Source organism: Chanodichthys erythropterus, chromosome 12 (assembly GCF_024489055.1).
Source record: "Chanodichthys erythropterus isolate Z2021 chromosome 12, ASM2448905v1, whole genome shotgun sequence".
NCBI lineage: Eukaryota > Metazoa > Chordata > Actinopteri > Cypriniformes > Xenocyprididae > Chanodichthys > Chanodichthys erythropterus.
In genome coordinates, this window is record NC_090232.1 from 31,914,379 (window position 1) to 31,925,875 (window position 11,497).

Consider the following 11,497-nt stretch of genomic DNA (forward strand, 5'->3'; position numbering starts at 1 on the left):
CAGTTTGATTTAAATGAAACAATAGGAAAGCAAAAGAGAGGAGAGTGAAGTGAATGAATTGATTTTATTATGTAAATATCTCTCTCTCTATCTATCTCTCTCTCAATAAATAAATATATATATATATATATATATATATATATATATATATATATATATCTCTATATCTATATATATATATATATATATAATATAGTAGATCAGATGCTTTAATCCACAATTTACAAAAGCAATTCGACAAATGGATTACAAAGCAAGCTAGAAAAGAGCAGAAATGCGGGGAAGAAATTACTTTTTTTAGAATTAAATATTAGAAATATTGGTTACACTTTATTTTAAGGTGTCTGTGTTACAGAGTAATTATACATTTAAGTACTGAGAAATAATAATTAGCTGCATGTAATTACTATAGAGTTAAGGTTAGGGTTTGGTTTAGCATTAGTTACATATAATTATGCCTAATTTATAGTTATGACTACAATAACAACATGTAACATGTGTGACGACACTTTAAAATAAAGTGTTACCGAAATATTAATCTTATTAATATTTCACACCAAGTTGCTCATGTTCTTGTTATAGCCCTAACACAAACTAATTCAGCACTGAGGTACTTTGACGAACAAAGCAGAAACTACCATAAAAGTTCAAGAGGTTATAAAGGTAAATGATTTCATCTGCCTGGCCCAAACTACGGCAATGAACGCGGGCCAATAGCAGCACAATGAGCCGGTCCATTCCTCTCTGAGGTGGAAACGGCTAGTTAGAGTCCGTAATCTCCAGAGACGCCTCCAGCTCGCCCCAACCCCGAACCCCCCCGCCAGGGGCTTTTAAGTGGAACCTTCTGAACATCGAGCCAGCGTTTGCTGGATAGCAGGCAGCTGGACTTTGTCATGCATGACCAGGGACATTCTTGTTAGTGTAGTGTAACCTTTTCTGCACTAACACAGATAACACTGGCACCTAGCTGGGTCCTAATCTGTGTGCAGTGCCCAAGCAAGGGGAGGGAGAGTGGGTGGAAGCTAAGAGGTGGTGGTGGTGGTGGGGGGGTTTAAATTATTCCAAACAGCAGGCCAGCAGCAGTGGCTAGGGACCCTGGCACCCCCAGCACCGGTAGTGACCTCACTACACTGAGAAAACAGAATCCCATTCAGGGACATTTATTGCATATCTGCCTGAAATCCTGAAACCAAACTCCTACTGTAGAACAACACTGGTGCCGATCCTCAGCCAAGTGCTTGACATTCGCTTCCCTTGTTTTTCTATTGGAATGCTTAGTTTGTCAGTTTGCATTTGCTTTATGCTGTCTCTAAAACCTCGAAAATGCAAACTGTGGTTGTTTTTCAAAAGCTGCCCCGACAGCATGAAATATAAATGAGTTGTAGACATGTCGCCATAGTCTGTATACTTAACTCCTCTCCACTCGTGCAGATGATCCGCCAGAGGATCAAAGCATCGAGAGGTTCTCTATCACATCGCTAAAATGTTCATCTAATCTCAATAGTGCTGCAAGGGATTCACTGTTGGTGTGGAGAGCTTAGCTGCTTCAGGGAGAGGGGCCTTCAGACAGAGAGGGCCAACATGTGTACTCCAGATGCCCAAAAGCGGAGGTGGGTGTGAGCCATGCTAGTGCTGACAATAATTCGGGGACAGCGGGTGTCAGGCTGAGAGAGGCCTACACCTCATCACCCCGCCGGCTAATTGATTTCCAAATGAGCCGCGGTATTTCTGCACAGTAATCTTGAAAGGGGGTCATAAAAATGTCCGGGGATACAGGGTGTGCTGCACTTTTATCTGAAAAGCTGAAATGTCTCTCGCTTTCCTTTCCTCTCTTATTTCTAGAACCGCTAACATTTCTCTCTTTCGGCTTTCTTCCACCTAAGCTTTTCCCTCTTATTTAGTATTTCCATTTATTTGCAGTTCTAAGCTGGCACACCTGAATTTTTTCTTTTTCTTTTTTTTTTATTTAGCCTTTCTCTTTGAGAAGAAATATCTGAGAGGGAAGAACATCCAAATCAGAACCATATTGGTGCTCTCACCACACACTGTGCAAAAATATGTGTGTATGAGAACAAAGTGAGTACACATGAAGAATTCCAAATCTTAATAGCGTTCCAAAAACAATGATACATTGTTTTTTTCCCATTTAGCTGCTGATTAGGTGATAAATCAGTATGGGGTTTGTGGCACTGGCCATCAGTCTCCAGCATATTGTGGTAAATGAAAACCAGGGACCATGAAAATCCTTTTTCCTCAGACATCTTTATCTTGTGTTCATGTCATCTTTATTGTGAAAATTTGCTTTGATATTATGAAGATACTTTTTAAGTTTCTTTTAGATACCTAAAAATCCATTTTTGAGTGATACAGCTGTACCATGTTTTTTTTTTTCACTGTAAACGTTCAGTGAAAATGTGGGGAAAGATAGGGAATGTGAGCAAATGTGAGCTACTATCTTGTAGCATCAAAAGGAAACTGTCTTCTTTTAATTAATCTAATATAATTTAATTAGGCTTTTTTCAGTATTTCTTCAACTGTTTGAACAGGGTAATTGTCTAGATAATTTAACATTGCTTGCAAAGATATGAATTACACTTGCACTTTTTTATTATTACCTTTTATTATTTAACTTTTACGTATTACTATTTTATTATTTATTTATTTTTTAGCATTTGTGTTAGGGTGACATTTACAGTGCTTAACTTTATTTTAGGGAAATTATATATATATATATATATATATATATATATATATATATATATATATATATATATATATATATATATATATATATATATATATTATAATATATGTTTTCAAAGCGATTGTTGTACAATATTGTAAAATAAATATTGCACTAATGGATTATGTAAATTGTACATTTCTATAATATATAATTATATAAATTAAATATATAAATTGTATAAAATCTGAAAAACTATTATAATTTTATCATTTTAATTTTGCTTAGTCATATACATTAGAAGTTATAACGCAGTGCTTGATATGGCTAGATGTTTCTTTTTATGTGCAGAAATTAAAGTGATGAAATGTTTTATTGAAAAAAAAATAATAATTCATAACGCTCCTTCTCTTAACTAAATTAAACATACTTTGTGTAATGATCTCTGATGATCTGTCATGGTGTAGAATATCTCAAGGCAAACGTTTCCACAAATTACTCAGAGCTGTTGTCCTCAGCTGTCCTCACCACTTGTCAAACTGGCAGATTTTAAACTCACCAGTGTGTTCTGGTAGTATATAGGCTGCATGGTAGAGACTTTATACCTGGCAGAGCTGACAACTAACTGACCACTTGTGGCTCTGCTGGCATTTTGCCTCTCTCCCTATTAGAGCTATCCAAATGTAAATATTTCCTTAGTTACCTTGCTTGTTGATCTGCAGACTATTTCCATATTTATATTGCACTCAAAACATTTACTGACAATGTGAATGGACTAAGGTGTTGTTCCATTAACAGTAACAAAACTTTTTGCAAACAACTTTTTCCTTCTTTTTTTTTTTTTTAAGAGGAAGCCACTGATCCCCTCTCAGAGTTGCAATTATAGTGCATTCATACAAGAAAATAGTAGCACTATATTCATGCAATATAATATTTATATATAGTGTCAGCACATGCCATTAGCTACTGTATGTGCATACAGGGAATTTTCAAATACAAATATGTTTGTCCTGTAACTTAAAGTTATTTATATAGCAAAAATTGCAGTCAAGCCTTATTGGATGTGTTTTCATTGATTGTTTAATCCCACAAAAAAATAATAAACTCTGCTCTCTGTGGAGTCTGCATTCTTTGAACCATGTTTCCTGTTTGTCTTTATGACACTTAATACACAATCCAGACCAAACTTACAGTTTAATCAGCAGCTTTCTGGAACAGAAACACAGTTCATCTAATGACACTTAAATGAAACATAACTGACTGCACAAAATTATAATAACATTGATAATATAAGATCAATAAACCAGATTTGTCAGAAAGAATACAATAACCTTTTAAAATGTGTGTATATTTGTGTGGCGGTTTAAAATAAATAGAAACGAGAGAGAAAGAAAAACATAGAAAACTCTGTAGATGCCTTATAAAATACAGAAGGCCCTGTTTATGTTTTCGTTTATACACTGTAAAAAGAATTGTTGGTTTAACTTAAAAAAGTAAGTTTCTTTGTTTCCTTAAAATTGTGAGTTCATTGAAATTGTACATAAAAATGTATTTAATACAATGAAGGCAATTGGTTTAATCAACAGAAACTCAAAATATTATGTTATCTGAACCATATTAGTTATCTAAGTTGATCTGACAAAAGAAAAATGTTCTGATAACAAATCATGAAAATAATTTTGTAACACTTTAGTTAAGGGTCTCACTGCTTATTAGCATGAATATTACTAGGACATTGGCTGTTTATTAGTACTTTATTAAGTACATATTAATGCCTTATTCTTCATGACCATATTCTACATCCCTTAATACCTAAAATGAAAAACTACCTTACGAACTATTAATAAGCAGTAGTTTATTGAGGCAAAAGTCATGGTTAATAGTTAGTTGATAATGAGAACTGGACCCTAATCTAAAGTGTGACCAATAATTTTTTACAATGTGAAATTAGACAGATTTCAAATGTCAGTCTGAGCATATTTTTAAAAATCTATATTTCAGAGTGTAAATTCCCTTTATCTCTGACCTGATGGTTCCAGAATACGCAGAGCTTGGTGGCTCCTTCTTATCAGAGTCTTGCTGAGCCTATCATCACTTTTAGGAACTACAAGGTGAACTTTGACCTCTGATCCCTCTCTTCGCTAAGATATGGATAAGAAACCTAGTTCTCCCAAAACTACTGATAAATGCAAACTTTTAAAAGCACATTTTCACAGAAGGAGTGAGGTCTGGAAATGAGGAACTTGCGTCTCCTCTTAAAAGTCAACAGACGCATTAGAGCAAATGAAACATCTCCATCCCAGAATTTTATATATGGAGGACTGAATGGCTATTTGAAGACTAAAAAAAAAAAAAAAACATTATGAGATTGGTAAAAGCAACATTTTGCCATTGATTCAATAAATCGCAGACAGACCACATCACACGATGCAGAATGGACAAATAACAAAGTCAGCTATGACACTGTGTCTGTTTCGCATTACGATTAACCGTTGCATATACAGTATAACCACGTTATCAACTCTCTCCCCTCTCCTGTTCCAAGAACAACCATATACGCTGGCATCAATTACCCATCCCAAAATTCGGTTAGCTCTTCTTTTCACAAAGCCGAAACAAAAGCCGATGGCTACACAGAACCACACTGGGGCTGAGGCTAAACAGATTAGCACCGGGGCTGCTGGGTATCTGGTGAGTGTCAGCGGTTGCCTGGCCAGGGTTTGAGTTTGCGCGCGTGTGTTCTTTGGACTGGCTTTGGACGTCCTCTCTCGGTCCTGAGGCTTCATTCACTGATATGTTGTTTTGCGGAGCCGGTTTTGAAATCGGGTTAGGGCGACAGGGATAGAGAATTCAAGCATTTGCTCACTGATTTGATTTAGCGAGGGCAATCAGTCGGGCAGTTTCTCTGATTTATAGCTTCCTGCTTCCCTTTTGCTCCTCACATTGCCCTCTCACATACTGTATCATGCTACTAGTGGAAGAGGGCACTCGTACTGACCAAAAAATACATGCTTGAACACGCAGACCTCTTATCAGTGGTCACTAAACACTGGGTCAGTGCTAACTGTATTTATGTAAAGTTGAAGAAATGCTTCCCACACAGCAGTTAGGGAAATCCTCAATGGCTTTCTGGCAGTCCGCTACAGGCGGTATACGAGGCTTCTCAACACAACAATATCATTTATTTCTGGCCAGGCAGTTGTGAGGCTGGATAATGGCTGCCTTTGAAAATGCCACCCGCAGACTGAGAGGGACAGTGGAGATGAAAGCTGGCATGCTGCTAACCTTTGTGTTTCAGAGAGATGATTCTCCTAATTGCTTGTGACTGCACGAATAGCCTTGGAGACGACTGCAGTCCCGGACAGTATATTAGGGTGTGCCCGATGCTTGTGTGCCCACACACACAGTCCCATACAAAAGGCCTTCAGAGTTGGAGAAACCAGAGTGGCCATTGTGCACAACCGCTATGATTTACATGGAAACATGGAGCCTTGATGGTTTCTACGATTTTCAATGACAGCATTTAGATACTACACCACAGCCAATAAACTCTAGTGTTCTCTTTTTTATCTAAGAAATAGATATTGATATTTTCTTTACTATTTATATTTAATATGATGCTGTGATAAAAACATTATTTTGACAAACAAATCTTTGTTTGTTACCTTATAATTTGAGTAGGCCACTTAATATGGATTTGTAACATCTTTTACGATTATATATTGAACGTATTATCCTTATACTTATTATGTTTCCAAGATACTATGAAAGTTACATTTATTTAGAATTTTTACTTCTGAATCCTGTAGCCTTTCTCTACTTTGATCTACTGCATTTAAAATTACATATAGTGTCTGAGAATATGTTCTACATTTGATGAAGATCACTGTTATAAAAGTATGCGTGTGTATAATATCAATATTATCAAGCATGAATGTGTTTAGTATGAATGCAGTCTGTATCTACTAGATAAGCTGCAATGTTAGCATTATCATGTGAGCTATAGATTGAGTTCTGACATTTCGCTGCCATTCACGACTCCTCTCCCATGGTCTATGAATACTGTAAAAAATAAATCCTTAAAATAACAGAAAAGGTGCTGGCAGCTCATTACCCAGACATTATCCAGTAATTTTAAGCACATTTCCATTAAACCCAAAACACAACGCAATGAAGTGTAAAATTCAAAATACAGGTGAAACATCTGTAAAAAAATAAATACGTAAAATTCCATTAAATTAATACAGTATATTATGCCTTATTTTTACGGATTAAGAGTGTAAAGTGTCAATTCCATGTGAACTTCAGAATTATGGTAGAAGTTATTGATATATCCCTCTAAGGTACGCAATATAATATCAATTAGGAAACAACTATTTGTGTTGTTTTTCCTGCTTAAAATTGGACACTTTAACAATATCAATAAATATTTTCATAAATTTTTTATTTATTTTATTTTTTTTATAAGTTTGTTGCCTCGAGGCAACATTGTACCACAATGGAAACATTTTAACATTTGGTATTTTCATGTAGAAAAAAGAAATATATTTATTGAAAACATCAATTTCTTTAATTGGACACTTGAACAAACACATTTATACAGTTTTTAATGTATTAAAAGTTTCATATTTAATAAAAAGTAACATTTTGCATCCAGCTGTTGCCCTCAGGCAACATTGCACCATAGTGGAACACAAGTATTACCAAACCATCATATTATTATGTTATTATATCAAGTTATCATATCCATCTTCATCCTCGTCTCCTTCTTCTCTCACCCTCACTTTCTCCCTGATGGATTGCCACTATGATTTCATCTTCCTCATCACAGTATGACCCCTCATCATCACCTTCATCAACTGGCAGTGCTACCTGTGTTTTATACCTTTTTGAAGTGCTATAGAAAATGTGCAGATCATAATATATGCAGATATAATATGTGAATTTGTATTCTTATAAGTGCATTACAAAATCATGTGAAAATGCAAATATATTTAAATAATTCTAACTCTTTTCCTTACAAATGCAATACATTTGCATTCAAACCTATTATGGCTGTATGACCTTATGCGATTCCATTATGGTAAAAGTTGCCTTGAGGCAACACAGTTTTTATTTGATGATATATAACGTAAAGTTCTTAAAAATACTTCTTTACTTGCCAGTGAAGGTGACTCATATTTTTTGTGGGTGATTAAATGGTGAATAAGTGAATAAAGCACTTTTCATTGGAGAAAATGTGGAGTCATGTGACATGTGCACATGTGCTGAAAAAGGACACAAAATGGACCCGTGTTGGTCATGTTTTGGTCTTTTTTGCACTTTTATTGATTAGTATTTGAGTTATTCTGTCCTGAGATATGTTTGATCAATAAATTGGTGCCTTATTTTATTAAAAACAAACTAAAATAGACTGTGTTGCCTGGAGGTATATATATATATAATTTTTTTTTTTTTTTTTTTTTTGCTGTTTTATGAATACTGTGCTGGTGAATACTGTACATGCTGTACATGCTGGTTTGTCATCATCATCATTAATCAGTTTAAACTCCTATATGCATTCTAGTGTTAAGAAAACAATGAATGAAAATCATGAAATCATGTTGAAATCTAAATCTAAAACCAAAAATGGACATTCTATCATCTCATGTTGTACTTTTTTTGTGTGTGGAAAAGCGAATTTTAAAATGCTTGTGTTTTTGTCCATACAATGGAAGTGAATGTCTCCAGAAATGTTTGGTTACCAACATTCTTCAAAATATCTTTTGTCTTCTGCAGAAGAAAGAAAGATATACAAGTTTGGAACAACATAAGGGTGAGTAGGCTAAATAAAGACAGAATGATCATTTTTGGGTGAACTATCGCTTTAATGTGTTGATCATTTTATGTCTGTATTCAATTAACTCACTCAATAGTTATTTCTATATTATTACCCGTGAGAATTCAATTTGATGGTAACCTGTTCAGTGTTACTCATGGGATCAATGGGTGGTCCAGTTATGGCCCTTTAAGAGCCCTCTTATTTCCATCCACAGCTGTCCTCACCCCAGCCTGTTGTCCAGAATCCAGCCACCTATCTACCAGCTGGCCTTCAGTGCCGCTAAAGCCTCTGGTTTTAGGGTATGTGACATCAAGGCATCGGAGCAAAGGCCTAATCACGTTAACATCCACAACCAGACGCTCCACTCATTTGACTAATCAAAGAGAGCAGCTCGTTCAGAGAAAAGAGAGGCACTGTATGAGGTACTTCCTATCTCTTTTTCTTATCTGTTCATCCCTGTACAGCACCTATGCAGCATGCGCTTAATGTGGCCTGGACTCACTCATTAGCTTCCACATGTTACCTGGAATGCTCTGTACTGGGGGATGGTTTGCATGGCATATACTGATGGTTTTGTAAAGGCAATGGGGGAAACATACTACATAGAAGGTATTATGAATCTTATTAGATGTTGTTTATGTAAAAACAATGGGATTCAAATAGGAAAATGTGCTTCTGCAAGCATATACTGTACATGTTATTGTTTATCACATTTTAAGGTGTGGTCAATAGGGCATCTATCTAATGTTTGGAATATGACAGATTTAATCTTATGAGAATATAAAACAAATAAAAGCTATGAATTTTCACATGCTAAGATATTTTGATTAGTGTGCATTCTTGCTGTTTATGTTGTTGTATTTTATAGTTTTATTCTTGTTTTTTTTGTGTGTGTTTTTTGCTGAGATCAAATTGATGCAGAAACAATGTTACTATAGGATAACAAATTGAGTTGACATCTCTGAAAAAATCTAGCTGGATCAATGCTTCAATATTACATGATTTATGTCAGAGAGAAAAAATGTAAATGTTCCAATACAAAAACATTAAGGAAAATAATCTAAATTATTTTTTACACACGCAGAACTCAAAAATAAAGAATATCAGTCAGTCTCAGTAAAACATGAGGGTTAAATTTAGCTTAAATTATTAAATTATACTTTAAAAACAGCAGCTTCTGATTGAAGAAAATAACAACCTCCAAAAAAAAAGAAAAAAAAGAAAAAAAAAAAAAGCTAAACCAATGGTAAATGAAAAATGGTAAACCAATGGTATTCATATAAAATACCATTGGTTTTATATGGAATTTATATAAAATAAATAAAGGGTACACTTGCAAAAATTATTTTCATGATTTTAATGATAATTAACGTGGTTCAGATAACATATTTTGAGTTTCTGTTGACATTAAACCAATCGTCTTTATTGTATTAACTCGAAATTTGAAGGCAACCAGGTAACTTACTTTTTAAGTTAAACCAACAATTCTTTTTTACAGTGTATAATAAAAATAACTTTGTTTTCTAATTGCGGTCATCGGTTTTGGAGCATGAACTGCATTCCAACATCAACACTTATCAGAAACGTTTCAGCAGGAGCCATTTCTGCACTGAGCAAAGATTGGCCCTGTCCTGGTGGTGAACGATGTCTATAATGTTAAGCACAACAAATGACAAAACCATCCAGGCGCGCACATCAACGCAGGGGTCAGGGAAGGTAAGGAAAAAGAGGCCCTCTATGACATATCTACTGTGGGAAACGGGCCGCAGAGATAACCAAGCTTTAGTGTTTCATCTCTGCTTCATCCCATACACATTATCACTGACCTTTCACCCTGCAATAAGAAAGGCTATGTAACCCAGAGAAACACACGGCCGTAAATCTCTTTATCCAGAGCCATAAAAGTGTAGGACATTCAGATGATGTGAATTGTGTCAAAACGGGAACAGAAAAAAACTTTGTTTTATCTCTTATATTATTAATATGTATCTATAATGTATCACAGGCACAGTTTGCATTTATCCTCATGTGGGAAAGTATCACTCTTTCTCTGTCCCTCTCTTTCTTGCCTGATAAAGGGAAAGAATGCTGGAGACAGAAGAACACTTCATTAACCTTATTCAGAACGGACACAGTTAAAACTGAGAAGACACACAGCCACAGGAAATCCCACATATCCGCTAGCACACACACCACACAACGATAAAGAAAAATGTGATAGTTAGATTGTTTTAGTCTTTGGCCTAATGAGACTGTTTTCCATGACAAATTATCCCACAGTGAGACGGAGGCTTCTGTTAATTGGTAGCATGAAATATATTCATAATTAACTCCTTACAGTTTGTTCACATCTACCTCTGCATTGCATGTCTTAAATGTCAATCAATACCATAGATTTAACTATATGATAAAATCATAGGCCTTATTCATTAATATTATATGGGATATTTATGCGACTTCTGCTTGTATTTTACTTATTTAGTCTTATAAAAGACTGTCTTGTACTATACACATTCAGGCTTTTTTGTTCAAAATATAAAGCAAAAAAAGCAGGAATTCAAAATGTCACTTTATTTTTAGAAATACTACACTGAGTGATAGTTCCACTAAAAATGAAAAGGTATCACTTTACAATAAGGTTCATTAGTTAACGTTCGTTAACTACATTAGTTAACATGAACTAATAATGAACTGCACTTCTAGAGCATTTATTAAACTTTGTAAATATGAATTTCAACATTTATCAATACATTATTAAAATCTTGTTAACATTAGTTAATGCGCTGTAAAGTAATATGAACAAATTATGAAAAGCTGGATTTTACCATTAACAAAAACAGATTAACAAATACAGTTACAAATGTATTGCTCATGGTTAGTTCATGTTCATTAATGTTAACAAATTAACCTTATTGTAAATTGTTGCCAATGAAAATTCTGTCATTTATTCAGCCTATTATCGCACAAAAAAAGATATTTTGAAGAATGTTGCA